Below are 19791 nucleotides of genomic sequence, written 5' to 3'. Positions count from 1 at the left end.
CCAATTTTGATGCTTCAGCTTGTGATTATTATTAATTTGAGGACGTGTTTCCGCCTTCCTCCCCTTAGTAAAGACTCTGAGACCCAGGCACCTTGTACTTTTGGAGACTCCAAGTACATTACAGCTCTGGTAATTGGTGGTGCTGGAAGCTAAAGGGTATCAACTAACATTAACAGAGAGTAATAAATGCTGTAAAAAATATTGCGCACTGTTAGGTCATAATATCTAATGGATTTACTAATGTTGATGAATAGAACCTTATGGTAAAGTGTCACCGTAAATTCTAATTGGTTGGGCTGTTGTAAAATGACTACGAACTCACACCCGTGCCAAGTTCCTATGTTGCTTGGCAACCACTATTAAATCAGGTATATAGTTTATTCTGATTATTATTAATGATATAACTGTTTATTGAACATTGGTGTCCTTATCATATTCCTGATATGATAATATAAAAAAGACATATCTTTAACATGAAGTATCACAGAATGGCACATTTTGACCTCTTCATTGAATCTTCAAGCTTACTTTGTAGCCTTTTCACTTCTTCATTTGTTTCATTTTGAAAGTGACGATACAATTCTTGCAGAAATTCAAATTGTTCTTGACGCTCTTGTAGCGTTTGTCTGAGCTCTTGAAATTGCTGCTCTTCTTCGTCTTTGAAATCATTAAATTCTTCTGCTTTTCTTCGTGCTTCATCATCATGTTCATTTTTCATCATCTTTATTTTCTGCTCATATTCTTTTATCATTTTATCACGCTCTTGTTCCTCTCTTTCTTTTCTAGCACTCTCCTCTGTTTCTCTTCTCTTGATCTCTTCTTTTCGCTCTTGTTTAAGATCTTCAATCATTTTCTCCCATTGCTTTTTTTCCACCTCTCGTCTCTCATCATCTTCTTGTTTTTTTCCTCTCCCACTCCTTTCTCCTCACGCACTCCAGCTGAACATAATGACTTTCCATTTGATTTTTCTTGTCTTCATATTCCCTCTCTTTCTGCACTTTCTCTTTGATCTGTTGCTGTCTCTCTGCTTCTCTCTTTTTTGTTTCTTCTTCTCCCTCTCTTTCAAATTTCTATCTCATGTTCTCCAGTTGTTCTTGCTTTTCTCTCAGCTGTTCCTTGTGCCTGTATCTTCTCTTTCTCTCTTCTTCCTCTCTTTCTCCCATCTGTCTTTTCTTTTCTTCCTCCCATTCTTTCTGTTTTTGTTTAATTTCCTCTTGAATTTCTTTTTTGTCATTTTCAGCCTCTTTTATTTTTCTTCTCCACCCTTCTCTGTCTTTTTCTTCTTGTTCACTCCTCTTTTTTTCCTCCAACAATCTCTTTTTAGTTTCCTCTTCTTGTTTCTGTCTTAATTTTGCCATGGCAGACTTTTGCTCAGTTTTCATCTTTTCTTGAGCCTGTTTGTATTTCTCTTCTCTCATTTTATTCTCTTTCTCTCTTTCCTGTTGCTGTTTTTCATACTGTGATCTCTGATTGTCCATCTCTCTCTTCATCTTTTCTATTTTTTGCTGATATTCAGCTTTTTGTTGTTTTTCCTCCTCCATTCGTTTCTGGTTCTCCGCGTCTCGCTTCATCTGTTCTGTTTTTTCTTTCCCCTCAAACTGTTTTTTGAGAGCTTCCTCCTTTTCCATAAACTTACTTTCCATTTGCATCCTTTCCTCGTCTGCTCTTTGCTTCTCATTCTCCAATCTTTTTTTCATGTTTTCCATTTCCATCTCATATTTAGCTTGTAATTCTTCTTTCTGTGCCTGAATTTCCTTCTCTTTCTCTTTCAGTATTTCCTCCATTTTCTTTTTAATGGACATCTCTGCCTCCTCAAACATGCTGTTTGTGAAGTAGTGACCCTGGTTAGATTTTCTCACTTCTTCTATCATATTTAAAAGATGAGTCACTTGTGTGTGGTCTTCCTTTTCTTTGTTATTAAAAACTAAGTATCTGTCTCCACAGTCTCTAATCAGCTTCTTCAGTTCTGCTGAATTACTTGTCCTCACATAATCTTCTATAGGCTCCTGTAGATCATCTCCTCTAGTGAACAGAACAATACTGAACTGTGTGGCTTTTGGACCAAATATCTTTTTTATCAGATCCACAGTGTCCATCTCTTCTCTTGTGAATCTTCCCAAACTCAACACAATGATGAAGACATGAGGTCCAGGTGCTGACAGTGAAACACATTTCACTATTTCTTCTACCACTTGTTCATTTGACAGTGTTGTGTCAAAGAGTCCTGGAGTATCAACAACAGCTACTGATTTACCATCAACTTCACCAACTGCCTTCTGACAAACAGTTGTCACTGAATCAGACTTCATTTTGCTCTGAAATGCATCTCTTCCCAGAATTGTGTTTCCTGTTGCACTCTTTCCACTTTCTGTTCTCCCAATCAACACAATTCTCAAACACTTCACATCATCTGGTTCACCTTCAGTACCTGAAAATCATGTTGGTTGAGTTCATGAATAAAGGGAATATTCTGTCTTAAATAAAAGTTCAGCTCTACGTACAGCTGTAACATGCTGTTGATTACCACAAAAAAAAAAAAAAAAAAAAAAAAAAAAAATATATATATATATATATATATATATATATATATATATATATATATATATATATAATTTTTATTTTATTTTTGTTTTCTTTAATCTAACATCATCTGTCTGTGCTGTGTAAGTTCAGTTATATTCAATAGCCAATCTTTGGTTAAAGCCAAAAAATTTAAAATATATTGGAAATGTGTAACAATTTTATAGTGATATTTTAGTAGCAATATTTTAGTAATATATCCACTCACCATTTGACTGAATCTTCTGCTGTAATTCTTTAATCTTCTCATCCCTCTCTCTCAGTTCATTTTTGTATTATTCCTCTAGTTCTTGTTTGACTCTCTTCTCATGATCTCTTACACACATCTTAAGTGAATATGGTTCAGTCTTCATTTTCACCATGGATTCTAACACCTCTGAGATCAGTTTGCTGTTTTTTTGGTCCTTTAACACCATCAAACTGTAACAACCCCCATAAAGACTGACAATCCTCTGGCATTCTTTGGATGCTACAAAATCAATATTTCTGTCAACAGTAGTGAAAAGCACCATGAGGCGGTCTTCGGTATTACACATTTTCTGGATCTTCTCCATTTCTTCTCTGTCTTTATCAGTAAGTTGACCAAACGGAACAATGAAAAGGAAAACATGAACTCCAGGATCACAGAGAGAGACACAGCGGAGAGATTCACATATCATTTCCTCTTTTGAGAGCTGAGTGAGAGCTGGGAGTTCCACAAGAGTGATTGGACGTCCTTGTTTTTTCATTTTTTTCATTGCCCCCAGAAATATTTTGGACACAGAGGCCTTGAGTGCTGGACTGCTTCCACAGAGCATAACGTTGAGCTCTGGTTTTCCAGAAACAGGTACTGATGCTGAAAAACATTTTAAGAGACAGTAGACTCAGTTCAGCATTACCTTACATACTCTTCCTAGTTATATTATAATATTATTGATCTGTGTATTAACTAGACGTTATATTTTAGCAGAATACATTGTTTGTGTATACTAAAACCAGTGAACCAGTCTCATTTCAGTGAATTAAAAAACGTGTCCAAGTGTGAATTTAGGCCAGGGACCTTGCAATTACTCTGGTTAGTATTAGGGGTTACTTGCTTTACAACCCGCTTTGTCTTGTGGCTTTATCATTACTATATAATTTCATGTTTAGATAATTGCCACATACACAAAATAATATACACTTCTCTTAAATATGTTTGGTAAAAGCATCTTTGAAACACTGCAATAGACTGATCTTTATCTAGTTTCTGTGTTTAAATTATTTTAGAAGCTTTTTTTTAATGTTTTTAACTCAAAACATTTTGTATATACTCTAGATAAAGTTGTAGCACATAAGCATTTCCTTAAATATCAATCCTCAAAACTTACAAACAATATTTAGAACACCTCCTCCATCACTTCTGATTTTATGGCTCTCTTTGAACCTTCCCTCCTCTTCATGATCACAATTCTCCTCTTCCATCTCTGCTCTGACTAAATGTCCAGATCTGCTCGTCTCATCCACTGGTGTTCCATCGTCTGCATCCTCATACATGTCACAGATGAGAAATCGGTCATGTTCTTTCTCGAGTATCATTCCGATTCTTTGGAATGTCTTAGAGAGATCTCTCTGTATTTCATTAAACTGAAGATGTCCTCCTTCACACTCCTTTTTTAACTGTTGAATAATGGAGTTCATGAGCAGGGAACTGAAAAAGGAGCTGTATGACTCTTCATCAGTTGTCAGCAGTATGGTGCGTTTCATGGCCTGCTCACTGAAAAGTTTCAGCACATATTTCACTCTATGTCTGTCCATGTCATTGAAGTTATTATACTGCAGTACAAGAATGATCACATGAGGTCCTGGAGCAGACAGATCCACACACTCTTTCACTCTCTTTGTGAGCTGTGTTTCTAAGAGATTTGGCTGGAGTAGGTGATGAGTATTGATGACTGTGATGTGTCTCTCCTCCACCATTCCACTGATTCTCACACTGTCCTGCTGTAAATTAGATGAAGGTGTTTCACCCTCAAACATCTCTACTCCCAGGATAAAGTTTCTAACTCTGCTGTTTTCAGATACATTCTTCCCCAGCAGAACAATCCTCCATCCACTTGCTGGAACACACAACACACATGTCATGCAAAGAAAAAGCTTTGGAATAAGCATTACTTAATCTCAAACAGCATATATACTAATTGTGTTCAGACAGCAGTAATACCGAAATTAACGTACCAACACTTATTGCCATCAATACATTTATTGACTTACTGTTGGGAAGATTGCTACTCGAACTTGGCAGCATTTTTGCCACTGAAAATAAAACAATGGTAACATATCAAGAGTAAACTGTATACAGGGTTATTATAGTCATAACCTTGACATACATTTTTTGAGATTTTGGTCTTTCTCCATTCAAGTAGATAGGAGCTGCACTGGCATGACTGAAAATAGTCTCCCTAGAGCAGTGGTTCCCAAACTTTTTACAATGGCGAACCCCTCCAAACATTCAACATCCTTTCGTGTACCCCCTCTCTAACGCATAGATAACATTCACACAAGGTATTTTGAAAATACACAATCATCTTTGTAATTTTTTTTTACATGTTTTGTACATGTTATATTAATCATATACATATTGAATAAATGGTTTACCGACTGAGATGGGTATGCTAGATATGATATAACTGCATAACTTGAAAACTCCCCCCTCATTGTGTCACAGTACGCAAGAATAGCGTTCGGTTCTGTGCCTGGAATTGCGCATCACTGCAGGCAAGGCATTGCTAGCCGACTTCGAACATTGCCGGTAAGTATCTGTGCAATTGTGCGGTCAGCTCAAAGTGCTTTTTTAATGTCAGATTTTACACTGTTAGCAAGGTTGAGCTCATTGGCTGAAAAAACATCTTGCAACAATGTAAAAACAGGTCTCTAGCGTGCAAGCAAATGTGAGTGGAAATTTCTGCGTGTGAATGTGGAAAATTATTTGGTTGCACTGGATGTCTGACACCTGTCACCAAAGTTTATGAACTTATACCATCAGACTCAAAACTCCCTATGCATCTAACCTTAAATACAAATTAAGTTTTAAACTGCAGGGGAAAAAACTAAACTAAAATCATGGATGACTGACATGTGAGAGTCTGGTAACAGTGAAGTATCAATTTTACTTGCTATCACTAAGCTACGTCATCTGGTGAAAAAAGATACTTGTGTGATGCACAACACATGAGTAGATGCATTTTTGTTTTACTGCAAAACATAGGGATATTTCATTGTATATTGATCTGACCTTTATGACACAACTATTTTGGAGTTTCTATTCTAGAGGGCATACAAAATTATTTTTGCCAGTGAGAAATACATGAACTGGGTTTGAATGTTACTATAGACTGTGATGAAATTAAAAGAACGGTAAATCTCAGAATGTTATTCGTGTAACCCCATTGTCACCTCACGTACCCCCAGGGGTTTGCGTACCCCAGCTTGGGAAACACTGCCCTAGAGCGTTCCAAAGATGGCCGAAAGTGGACTGACTTGCTAGAATGACTTTGTTATAGTAAAAGTTTACTTGTTTTGTGTTTGGTTTTCAGTTGGTTTTGTTTTTATTTAATTTTAATGGTGCATAAATAGTTGTTTTGTTTAATCTTATTCTATTTTCACAACACTTTTTTTGTTTTTATTACATTTTGGAATAGTTTTTGTTTTCTTATTAAATATTAAAATGGTTTAACCTCCCAATTATTACACATAATACATTTTATCATACAAACACTGTACCATACTCAAAAAATACCATCAAAGTTTTTGTCAAATTCACAACAACAAAATGCAGTACGTGGAAAATGATTTGTGCCATAAATACATTTAGCAGTAAATTTGAACAGCTATAAATCTGTCATCTCTAGGGCATTTAAGATTCAGCAGCAGCATGGACTGGATCCACACAGAGCTTGTGTCAGAACGCCAATGCTAATGGGTAACTTCGTCTTGAGTGCATTTAATAAATCTTATGCATTCATACGTTTAATTAATAATGTCCTCCCTAAAAACCACACATTTCTTTTGTTTTTATTGCTGACATGCCTGCTTGTCCATCTTAGTTCAAACTCAGAGCATGCTTGAGCATGCCAGGCACTCAGTTCTGCTGCCAGGTATTTTGAGCAATTCACTTGTGCCTCGACTGTGCATGCTCATTCGTGAGGCACGCCATCATCGAGACTGAGTCCAACTCCAAGCCGAGAAAAAAGATGCTCTGAACCGTGGAGAGCTTGCTCTTTTCCCAGTTGACCCGAAGCCAGGTCCCTGTGTGCACAATACATCCAGAGAGTGCACTAGGATTAGCCAGTCATCAAGATAATTGAGGATGCGGACACCAAATTCCCTTAGCGGGGCAAGGGCTGCCTCTGCGACCTTCGTGAAGATGCGAGGGGACAAGGACAGGCCGAAGGGGAGGACCTTGTACTGGTATGCCCGGCCCTCGAAAGCAAAACGCAGGAAGGGTCTGTGTCGAGGTAAAACTGAGACGTGGAAGTACGCGTCCTTCGGGTCTACCGCCGCAAACCAATCTTGATGCTGGACACTCGCTAAAATGCGTTTTTGCGTCAGCATCTTGAACGGGAGTCTGTGCAAGGCCCGGTTCAGTACTCGCAGGTCCAAGATTGGCCGCAACCCACCGCCTTTCTTCGGTACATTGAAGTAGGGGCTGTAAAACCCCTTCTTCATCTCGTTCTCGTGTAGAAGGGTAGCGATCTCCGCACGCAAGGTAGCGGCGTTCCTGCCCTTCACCGAGGTGAAGTGGACGCCGCTGAACCTGGGTGGGTGCCTGGCAAACTGAATCGCGTAGCCAAGTCGGATGGTCCGGGTCAGCCATCACGACGGGTTGGAAAGCGCGAGCCACGCGTCCATACTCCGGGCGAGGGGGACCAAGGGGATAATCACGTCGGACGTACCGGCGGGTGGGGCCTCGCGGCGGGGTGGAGCCTGAGGTGCCACATCGAGGGGGCTTGAACCCCGTGGCTGAGCTGAGTCCAGAGACATCGAAGCACTTACCTGGCTCCATAAGATTGGTCGAGGAGGGGGGAGGAGGAACATCATCCCCGCAGTCCGTCGGAACCAACCCGGTGTGGGCATGTTTGTGCCACAGCTGGGCGCGCAGGGGCGGGGGGTCCGCCACTGGAGCACCAAACCTGCCAAAATGGGATGGTGGACGGTGGTCGTGACGACGGCCGTGCACACCTGACATGTGACCCAGAGAATAAGGAAACCACTCTTTTGTTGAAGTTTTGGGTACCACAGCCTCTTGGGCATGCGGTGAAAAATGAAACAAAAGATTCTCCTCCTGGCCCTCTACCAGGGGATGGAGCGGTCTGTCCACCAGCTCCATAGAAGCGGGTCTCCTCGTCCCTGGGTCGCCCGACTCAGGGGCACTTCGAAGCCTTCTGCCGGGCTCCATGCCGGGGCTGGGCCGCGGAGGTGGGCTGCGGTGGAGCCGGTGCTGTTGCTGCAGGAGGATGTCCTTGGAGATGAGCAGATGGAGTGCAGGGTCTTGAGCCGCACTGGGGCAGGATGTGTTGAATGGCCACTGTCTGCTACTTCACTGCCGAGAACTGCTGGCCAAAGTCCTTCAGAATGTCACACAAATAATTCTGAACCTTGGATCTTAACGCATCCCCAAAAAACATGTGTTGTGTCTCCAACTTCAGATTGGCATCGCCAGCAGGTGGATGTGTCTTTAAGACCAAGCCTATATAATCTAGAGGGGGTCCAATCAAATCTTTGTAAAATCTTAAATTGCATAAGGCGAACCCTTGCATCGCTAGATGCAGACTTGACATAAGAGTCAAGGTTGTTTCTCAGACCTATAACTGAAGTTGTGTTGCTCCTCTCCTCTAAATATTAATATTAATATGCATATTACTAAATATGCACTATCTCTTTAAAGGGGTCATGACATGAGGAATACAATTTTCCTTGATCTTTTGACATATAGGAGGTCATTGTACTATAAAATCATACTGTAAGTTTCAGAACTTTAAAAGAAAAAGAGCATTTAATTAAACCAGGCTCCAGAAACGGGCCGTTAGAAATTTGTGGAACTTGTGACGTCACAAGGACCAAATATATCTGCATATGACTGCCTCCAGCAAGACATCAACACCTATTTTTCATCATTGCACCCTTGACCCCACCCACTGGTGCTCAGACAGTTACACTCACACATGATGAAGAGGAGAGAGATGGGCCTGTCATAGGAGATTCATCCAAAGGGGACTTACACAGGACACCTTCATGTAGGGTGACCATATTCTGGTTTTCCAAAAAGAGGACACCTCTTTTTTGGGGGGACATTGGGGTGGAATAATAGGGTTCAAAAGAGAGTTACTATGAATGCAAACTTTAATACAGTGAAAAAGACACTCTATTAGCATAACATAAATATATATAAATAAATAAAAATGTCCAACATTCTTTTGAATGTCCATGTACTAAAATAAAATATTTGATGTCATGAGTGTACCTTCATTTACTATTACTATTATTTTGAATGGCCATGGAAAATGAAGCAATGTGATAATTTTATCTGGTCGCAAAAAGTAGTACAATTTTTAAAAGTACTGGGAATTTTTTGTGCAAATCTTCTGTAAATTTGCACTTTAGTTTTGGCATTGTTTCCACTCAGCTGTCATTTGCTGCTACTGTCAAGCAACCGTCTGATGCCGAACACAACAGCGCTTCGCGCATTCGCGGAGAGATTGACAGGCAGGAATTTGGCCAATAGTTGCTGCAAGCCTCTTATAATCGACCAATTGGTGTGTGAGAAGGCGGGACTTACAAAGAGGGGTTAAAGCAATGCAAATATGTGCACACACACACAATGAAGTATTAGGCGAGATGCACATCATAATGCAACTAAAGCCGAATCCCGGACATTTTCGCAAATTTAGAAATCCTGGCCGGATGCTTTTTTAAGGTCTAAAAATGTCTGGGAAAAAGAGGACGTATGGTCACCCTACTTCATGTGCCTATCTGGATTTAAATGATTTTCAACATAAACCTGCACTAGATGGCTTTGACCATCATCATTAATCTTGTGCCACTTTTAAAAGATGCAATGTCAAGTTAGAACTCTAGGACTCTAAAAAGGAGACCCCCATCCTGTTTCATCTTGCTGTTGTGCTGTTTTGAAGGCATCCTGGACTGTTTTTGCACCGATCTCTGGTATTTTTAGTTGTTAGTCTTTTGTACACATGCACTATATGGATATCTTTAATCATTTCGATGCGCTTCTGGTGATGTGTGGCACGTTTTAAGAACAGTACAAGCACAACTTTTAAAAACACGTCTCATTCAGCTGCCGCCGCTGTCTGGGTGGAACACATGCCATTCTGTGTGTGAACAACACGGAAGATGTGAGATGTCGCTCCGGTGAAGACCAGCGTCTCTGCTTTGGCCTGTTGAAGCACCCAACATCACCATGGACTGTATTACATTTTCATATTCAGAACATTTCAGTGTGAATTGTGTGTTTGTGGCTCATATCAGAGTGGATTACTTGTGAACCAGTCACAATCTGATTCAAGCTTTGCAAAGGAACTGAAAGATGCTGCAGCTAAACACTACCGACCCCGTGAGTACAGTTTAATTCACGAATGTTTTAAAATGTCATGACTGTTTGATAGTTGCTGTGCTTGAGTGAAATGTTTGATACATTCAGATGAAATATGTTGGGTGTTATGTGTTAAACCTGAAATGTAGTTTTATAAATTATAATGTAAAGTTTGTTCATTTTCTTTTGATTGAGTTTCAAATATAGCTGTATTTGAGGGACGGCACAATGTTAGCCAATCAGTACAGTGAGCGTTTACATTGAAGTCTTAAAGGGCCAGATAGCTTTAAACCGAGTTTTTAGACAGAGGACCAGAGACAGTGTGGAAAAATCATCATATATGATAAATTATGACTGTTTTGGTGCACAAAACTTTACTGACATTATAAATGGACCTCAGAGAAGAAAATAAAATTATATATATAAAAAATAATATCCCTGATTTCATGACCCCTTTCAGAATTCTGTGTTGACTGATGATGTCGTCAATGTTTGCCAGCAACTGAGGAAACACAAAACTCCATAAGATGTTGGTTAATGGAGAAAAATAACCTTGGGAGAAACCAGACTCACTGTGGGGGCCAGTTTCCCTCTGACTAACATCATGAATATAATGCCAATATTACTTATGTATAGTGCAAGTCATGGTATAAAATTATTAAACTAAGTAAGTGTTAAGGGTCAGTGTTTAAATAAAGATTTTGTAAGAACTGTAAGATTAATGACTAATGTCTTTGAAGTCCATCCTGGATTAACTGCAGAAGATCACATAAATGCAATTGTTCTTATTAGTTGGCTGATGAAGGGTTTTGTTGGCAATTAATTGACAGTCTATGTATTCTATTTCAAGAGTGTAGTCCATCATTAGACCGAGGTGATGCAGGCAGAGATCAGTTAGGTGCATCGCAGTTCAACCTGGCCGGTAATTTTGGTGAGGTCTATGCTAAGTCCAAGGTTGAGGCTATGGCATATGAAGTATCCCATGTCTTATGGTTGGAGTTGGCATCAGTTCATCCTCTGAAGTCCATCGTAATAGACTGAAGTGATGTTTGGCTGGCACCGGCTGCTATTAGTCATCATCACACAGTGACATGTAGCAGTGGAGTCCAACACCAAGCAGGAACAGAGCTGGATCTGGCTGGTTCTGGTGACCTCAGGATAGGAGTCCCAAGGTTGATACAGGGAAACAAATAAAATAATATTAGCACAGATGCCATTCAATTTATTGCAGAATTATAGATCATGATCACTGTTTCTGGTTCCGGCAGACCTAACTAAAGCAGTCTAACTGTGAGTTGAAGGATAAATTAGGTGTATGTCTGGCTAAAGTCTTTAGTCTAGACTTAAACTGAGTGAGTGTATCTGCATCTTGAACAGTGTTAGGGAGACTATTCCATAGTTTAGGAGCCAAATATGAAAAGGATCTACCCCCTTTTGTGGATTTTGATATTCTAGGAACTATTAACAGGCCAGAATTTTGTGATCGTAATGAATGTGATGGAATATAGCATGGTAGAAGGTAACTTAATTACTGCAGAGCTAGACCATTCAAAGCTTTGTAGGCAGTTAACAGAATTTTAAAATTAATACGAAATTTAACAGGTAGCCAATGTAACAATGATAAAATGGGGCTAATATGATCATATTCCTTAGTTCTCGTCAGCACTCTGGCTGCTGCATTTTGAATCAATTGAAGTTTATTTATTGATCTTGCTGGACATCCTCCCAGTAATGCATTACAATAATCTAATCTTGAGGTCATGAACGCATTAATTAGTTTTTTGGCATCAGCATTAGAGAGCATGTGTCGTCATTTAGCAATATTTCTTAGGTGGAAGAATGCTGTTCTACAAACATTGGTAATTTGATTATCAAAGGACAGATTGGTATCAAATATAACACATAAGTTCTTCGCTGTTGAAGATGAAATTACAGTATATCCATCGAGAGTCAAATTATATTTTAGCAGCTTATTTTTAGAGGTTTTTGGTCCAATAATTAGTACCTCTGTTTTGTCGGAATTGAGTAGAAGGAAATTTCTGGCCATCCAATCTTTTATTTCATTGATACACTCTGCTAATTTGGAGAATTGTGAAATCTCATCAGGTTTTGAAGAAATATAAAGTTAACAGTGGAAACTTATTCCACGATTCCTGGTAATATCTCCTAGGGGAAGCATATTCAAGAAGAAAAGCAGAGGCCCTAAAACTGATCCCTGTGGCACTCCATACTTTACTTTTGTTTGGTTTGACAATTCCTCATTTACATAGACAAAGTGGTAGCGGTCTGCTAATTAGGACCTAAAACATGCTAATGCAACTCCACAAATGCCAACATAATTATCCAGCCTTCTAGAGAATGTCGTGATCTATGATGTCGAAGGCATGCTGCCTAAGATCTAAAAGCACTAGAAGTGAAATGCAGCCGCAATCAGATGATAAGAGCAAGTCATTTGTAACTCTGATAAGTGCAGTCTCTGTACTGTGATGAGGCCTAAATCCTGACTGAAATTGTTCATATATACTATTTCTCTGTAGAAATGAACATAGTTGGGAGGACACTACCTTTTCTAGTATTTTTGACATAAATGGGAGATTTGAAATCGGTCTGTAATTAGCTAATTCTCTAGGATCAAGTTGTGGCTTCTTAATAAGCGGTTTGATAACTGCCATTTAAAGTTTCTTGGGACATGCCCTAAGGATAGCGAGGAGTTAATAATATTAAGAAGAGGTTCTGAGATTACTGGGAATACTTCTTTTAAGAGCTTGGTTGGTATTGGATCTAACAATCATGTTGTGGCTTTTGATGTTTTGATAAATTTTGTTAGCTCTTCATGATCTATGACAGTGAAGGATTGAAGCTGCATGTGAGGAAAATTATGAGACACTTTTCTGAGGTACTGTGACAGATGATTGCATAATTCCAATTTTATTTCTGATTATTTCAATTTTATCAGTTAAGAAATTCATGAAGTCATTACTATTGTGCTGCGACAGAATATCTAGTTCTGTTGAGGCTTTATTCCTAACCAATTTAGCCACAGTACTGAACAAACACCTAGGATTGTTGTGGTTATTTCCTATGAGTTTGCTAAAATATGCTGACCTGGCAGCTTCTAGTGCCTGTCTGTAGCTGCAGACACTATCCTTGCACCGCGAAATACCTTTGATTTTGTATTCTTCCACTTGCGCTCCATTTTCAGAGCTGCTCTCTTTAGAGCATGAGTATGATCATTGTACCATGGTGTGGGGCTTTTTTCTTTAATTTTCTTTCATCAAAAGGGGGCGACAATATCAAGAGTGCTAGAGATGACTATTTATATTTTCTGTTATTTAATCAAGTTCTTTTAGACTTTGGGGTTTACTGAGTGTATGAGATAGATCTGGAAGATTATTAGTGAAGCTATCTTTAGCGGTTGAAAAAATAGTTCTACCTGAACGATAGTGTGGTATAGATTGAGTAACATTAGCTGATCGCAGCATACAAGAGACGAGGTAATGATCCGAGATGTCATCGCTCTGCGGCAGAATTTCTATATTATCAACATCAACTCCATATGACAGAATTAAATCTAGCATATGATTATGGCGATGAGTTGGTCCTGTTACATTTTGTCTGACTCCAAGAGAGTTGAGAATATCGATAAATGCTAATACCAATGTGTCATTTTCATTATCTATGTGAATGTTGAAGTCACCAACAATTAAAGCTCTATCTACAGTAACAACAAGATCTGATAAAAAATTTGCAAATTCACCAAGGAAATCAGAATAAGGCCCGGGTGATCTATATACTGTAGCATGGGTAAAAGATGACAGAGTTTTTTTTATTTATATCTATATCTGACGGTGTCACATTAAGCATTATTAGTTCAAAAGACTTAAATTTATATCATGTCCTCTGATTAACACCACAAACTTCACTGTAAATTGTAGCAACACCTCCTCCTCGACCCTTCAGATGAGGCTCATGTTTATAACAATAACCTGGGGGAGTAGATTCATTTAAAATAACATATTCATCCAGTTTAATATAGGTTTCAGTCAAACAGAGCACATCCAAACTATGATCTGTAATAATTTCATTTACAATTAGTGCTTTGGTAGAAAGAGATCTAATGTTTTGTAGCCCTATCTTTATATGGTGTTTATCTTTAATTTGTTTGTTTTGTTCAAGTTTGACCTTAATCAAATTTTTTTTCTAAATGATTTATTGAGGGTTCTGTGTTTGGTAGTTTGGGGAACAGACACAGTCTCTATATGATATCTAGGTGATACAGTCTCTATGTGTTGTAGTTTATGTGGCCTGTGTGATGTCTCAAGGCAGCTAGCAGATGTTCGGATTAGCCAGTTTGTCTGCTTCCTGACCTGGTCCCTAGTTAGTCAAATACTATCACTATTAAGACTATGAGCCAAATTACTAGAGAGCAGAGTGACACCTTCCCTGGAGGGATGGAGTCCGTCTCTCTTTAGCAGGTCAGGTCTAACCCAAAAACTCTTTCAATTGTCTATGAATCCTATGCTATTCTCCGGACACCACTCAGACATCCAGCCATTCAGTGACACTAATCTATTATAAACCTTGTCACCACAACGAGCAGGGATGGGGCCAGAGCATATTACAGTGTCTAACATTGTTTTTGCAAATTGACACACCTCTTTAACATTATCTCTAGTGATTTCCGAATGGCAAAGCCAGACATCATTAGTGCCGACATAAATAACATTTTTAGAAAATCTACGTTTAGCATTAGCCAGTATTTGTAAATTTGATTTGATGTCAGACGCTCTGGCACCCAAAATGCATTTAACAATAGTGGCTGGAGTCTCTATTTTCCGCGTTCCTTACAATAGAATCACCAATAACAAGGGCTCTTTCAACATGATTCTCAGTGGGTGCATCACTGAGTGGAGAGAATCAATTGGAAACCTTAACAGGAACTGGAGAGTGGTGTCGCTTTGCTGAGTATGCCACCGAGACGTCACCCAAATGCCCTGCTGCGGGGGCTCCTCAGCCGGAACCAAAGTGTGTGTGTTGCTCGCTGTACTGCCCGCATCCGAAACAGTATCTACCGGCTTCTCTTTCTCACTGACCTCCACTAGCGTTCGGATGTGTGCCTCTAACTCATGAACCTTCTCCGTCAGCCTGACTAATTCCTTACATTTATCACATGTGAATCCCTCACTGCTGATGGAAGAGGCTATTGTAAACGTGACATGCATTGCAGGAAGAAATAACATGAGCGGATGCCATGACTTACCACAGTTGTTTGTTGTTTTTGTTGTTGGTTGTTCCTGAGCGGTGAGGGTTTGAGATCAATGTGAATCCCTCATGCAATTGTTTGTTGTTTTGGTTGTTCTTGATAAGCGGTACTTTGAGATGGATGCAATAATCCGTGTAACACAGAGGAGAAAAACGGGTGCGCTGTAAAATGCACGCAGTTTAATCGTGATAAAAACAGAAAGCGGATGCACGTGGAAAATGCACGCAGTTGAATCGCGATCAGAGAATAATGCGGGGGAAAACATGATGCGCACTGATAAATGGCAGATGTTAAGGATTAAAGGCTGAAAACAGATAGATAAGCGATGCTAAAAAAGCTAGCAGGCTAAAAAACACAGGCTCGAGCTTGGCGCCAGCAGCAACAGGTAAAATACACACAGATGAAACAGTAGAAAAATGGAAAAACCTGAAACACGTGATAAAATGACAAAAACTCTTCCAGTTGTCTATAAATCCTATTCTATTCTCCAGACACCACTCAGACATCCAGCCATTCAGTGACACTAATCTACTATATACCTCGTCACCACAATGAGCAAGGAGGGGGCCAGAGCATATTATAGTGTCTGACATCGTTTTTGCAAATTCACACACCTCTTTAACATTACATCTAGTGATTTCCGACTGGCGAAGCTGGACATCATTAGTGCCGACATGAATAAAAATTTTTAAAAATCTACGTTTAGCATTAGCCAGCACTTGTAAATTTGATTTGATGTCAGACGCTCTGGCACTGAAAAATGGCAGATGTTAAGGATTATAGGCTGAAAACAGATAGATAAGCGATGCTAAAAAAGCTAGCAGGCTAAAAAACACAGACTCGAGCTAGGCAGGTAAAATACACACAGATGAAACAGTAGAAAAACTGAAACGGAAACATGCTGTAAAATGACAAAGGATAAAATGATGAACGTATGAGAATAAGAATAAGCAATGCTAAGCAGTTTACAAACACTCGTGCAGCATGCAGTCACAACAGGAAGTACAGTGACCTGTACTGACAGTGAAGTTATTCAGTCTATTAGCTGGGAGCCACATGAGAGTGATTCATGTTCATGGAACCTTAATCAATCTGCTACATTTCACGCCTTTGCAAGCATTGTCGGTATGTTAATTAATGTTTAGAAAGATATATTACTATACTGTATCTGACTTTTTTTTATTTATTTTTTTTATGTAGAATTTCATGTTTAATTTGATAACTAAAAATGCATGATGCAATAACATGTGCTGACATATATTATGTCTAGTAATTCTGCCTTTGTTTCAGTTCTGATAGAATTGTATTCTTTGTGGTTTTACCCTACTGCCGATCAGCCATTAAACAAAGTTGAACCGGATATCTTCTTCAGCATAGTGATTGGTGGAGGAGTTATCTTTCTGTCAACTAGTGCAGGGAGCATAGAGGTGGCAGAACAGTTAGTGTTTTGCTCTTCTCTTCCTAGTTACAGGTTGTGCCTTATATGGTGATTTGCAAGCCTGTGCTTTATTTATGAAGTAATTAGGCTATTCTTTACTTGCTGCATTAAGATAAAAAAAAAAAAAATAAATAAAAAAAAATCATAAGTAGGGCACAACAGGACAAAAGGCTCCACGGGGTAAAAGTCTCTTTTGATTTTATTTTCTCCCAAAACACTAAATAGCATCAAAAACTACCACAGTACTTTCCTAAACACCTGTTTGACACCATGAACTGCAAAATATTCCTCTTCCATGATATTATTGCGTGTAATGTCTAAAGGTTGATTTTGAGGCAATCTGATCTAATATATAATAATTTTTAAAATGTTGTATATTTATATAGCTAATGAATATCCTGGAAATTATCACATTTATTTTAAGACAAAATACTTCTTTGTCATTTTCAATTTTGTTTAAGGTTATTATATACAAATAAAATGAAAGGATAGCATTTGGGGTAAAAAGCCCCACTGTTGCAGGGGCTAAAGGCGCCTATTAAAAACACTGCTTTTCTTAAATGGACGGAATAGATTTGTGATGAACAATGTTCAAAGTGGGCTCACACTGACTGATCCAATCACAGTGGAGATTAATTTGTTTATAGAATAATTGAGATGCGATGAAATGTCAAATGAGATTGAAATGAACCCCACACCACCTTTAAAAAAATAATATTTTCTTGAATCTTAATACATTTTTTGACCAGAAATAAAAAATAAAAAAAAGCACATTTTCCTTAAGGTGTGCCTTTAGCCCCCGTTGTACCCCACCTATATCTAATAGTATAAATATTAAACAAAAAGTATATTTCATTAAGATTATCAAGCAATAACAATGCAAATTCTAATTGGCCTAATTTGATCCTTACCCATACTAGACTTTACTTTTTCAAGTGTCCAAACCACAAGAGAAAGTTTAACATGCATGATCAAATAAGAAAGAAAATAAAAGGAAGAAGACAAAAACACCTAAAACACAGACCGATGTCGACAAGATAAATCAAGCCATCTTTGATTTATCTCAATCGAAACATTGGACATTTTAAAATACTCAACCTTTTTTATTTCCTTTGTTTTTGTTCGGATTATTCGCCACTGAAAGGTATTGCAGAACAGTCCATTTGAAAGTGAATGGTCTACCAAGGAGGAGTCCCAACAAAAAGCAAGTTTTCAAAAGCATTGTTTTTGCTTTATATTCTTGTAAACATAAGTTGGGATTATTATTATTATTATTATTATTATTATTATTATTTTATAAGAAGGCACTTCCTTAATTGTGTTGACAATCCAATAATGTTTCTTTTTTGATAATTCCTTTATACATTTAAGAAACAAAAGATAAGAAACAATAACAATATTGTTTATTTGTGTACAGCTACCAGACCTTTAATAAATTCTTCCAACTGACCCCTCGAAAAGCTTCGCTCCCTCTGTTACTGTTGTTCTCTCAGACAAGCTTCACAGAACGTTAACGAATTGGAGATTTACGTGAACACTGAACAGAGCAATCTTTCAGTTATATCTATTCAAAAAGTGGTAAAAACTGAATGGATGAAATGAACAAAAGCATGCACATCCAATGGCAAAACAACTCAGTGTGGGTGCCCGACCAAATAGGCATCAGAAAAAAGTCGACACATCACAGCTCCAAAAATAGAAAAAATGGTGAGAATAGGTGAGAACACTAAAACATTTTCTATATTTAGAGCTGTGATGTGCCGACTTTTTTCTCTTTTTTCAAAAACTGAATGGATAACATATTTCGTGGGCTAGAATAAAGTAAAATATTTCTTTCTGCTGTTTTTAGACATGTAAAGAATTGACTTTTTCAATTCACTCTCACTTTTAGGCACTTGTAAGCCTGCGAGAAGTCATGAAGAAACATGTTAATGAAGAATTAATATTCTGTCAGTGATGTGAAAAGTTTGACACTTGCTTATGCCCATCTCTGTGTCTCTCCTCGCATTCCGTGTCATGTCTGGACAAAAACAGACAACCAAATAAACACACAAATTTTAAATTTCAAACACAAAACTAATCGAAATATATTTTGTAATGTAAAGAGGCCTCCCGTGCAATTTTTGATAAAATTGGTATTTTTTAATGGCAGGTTTATGTTCAAGGCTTTGTTCCTTTACTTCCTGCATAATGTAAAATACTACTTTTCAACATATAACTTACCCTTCATGGTGAAAATATAAAATAAGCATTTAATTAAGATTAGATTAAGAAAAGAGCAGAAATTTAGACAGCAGATTACAAATGTGCCTAATTTGATCATTACCCATTGTGGAGTTTTTTGATCTCACAGCCTTCAGGTCTGCAAACCAAAAGAGAAAGTCTCACATGCAAGATACAATCATATAGACGCCCTTAACAGACAGTTAGAGGCGGATTTATTTGACAAAACACAAGGATCATATTCAGTTGATCAAAATTTTGGACATAAAAAGGACGTTCACTGTTTTGCAATAGCTAACTTTTTATACGTTTGCCAAATGCCAATATTTACTGACGCGTAAATGAATATGGTCAAAAATATGTATACACACCCTTCTTTGGGTTTGATTATTCTAGTAGGCTACCAGACAGACAGACCGCAGTAAAGATAGCTTGCGGTTCGATATTCAGAGCCAATAAATCTGCCGTGAGCCGCTGTAGACATGTAAATAACATCTCCTGTAATTGTTCACTATTTGTGAATTCAGGTGATGTGGTCCTCCGGTCCATAATCAGTGTTGTTTTTTTTTCATAGTGACTCTTCATTTTGTAATGCATATTGCTCAAAAAGTTGTATACCTAGAAGAATGAAACCACTTTCATCTTAACCAGTCAGGGGTGCGTTTCTCAAAACTATCATTTGCCAACTATGGTCATAAGTTCCATCGTTACCAAGTT

The 19791-nt window shown here is 38.3% G+C and overlaps 1 pseudogene; it reads right to left on the bottom strand.

Moving 5' to 3' along the window:
* Positions 1-350: 350 nt before the first annotated feature.
* The window catches only part of LOC127451008 (GTPase IMAP family member 8-like), a 23996-nt pseudogene continuing 4555 nt past the window's right edge, over positions 351-19791 (bottom strand).

This window comes from Myxocyprinus asiaticus, chromosome 13 (assembly GCF_019703515.2).
Source record: "Myxocyprinus asiaticus isolate MX2 ecotype Aquarium Trade chromosome 13, UBuf_Myxa_2, whole genome shotgun sequence".
Lineage (NCBI taxonomy): Eukaryota > Metazoa > Chordata > Actinopteri > Cypriniformes > Catostomidae > Myxocyprinus > Myxocyprinus asiaticus.
The sequence above is the reverse complement of the archived record's forward strand: the minus strand, read 5'-3'. Positions and strand labels throughout refer to the sequence as shown.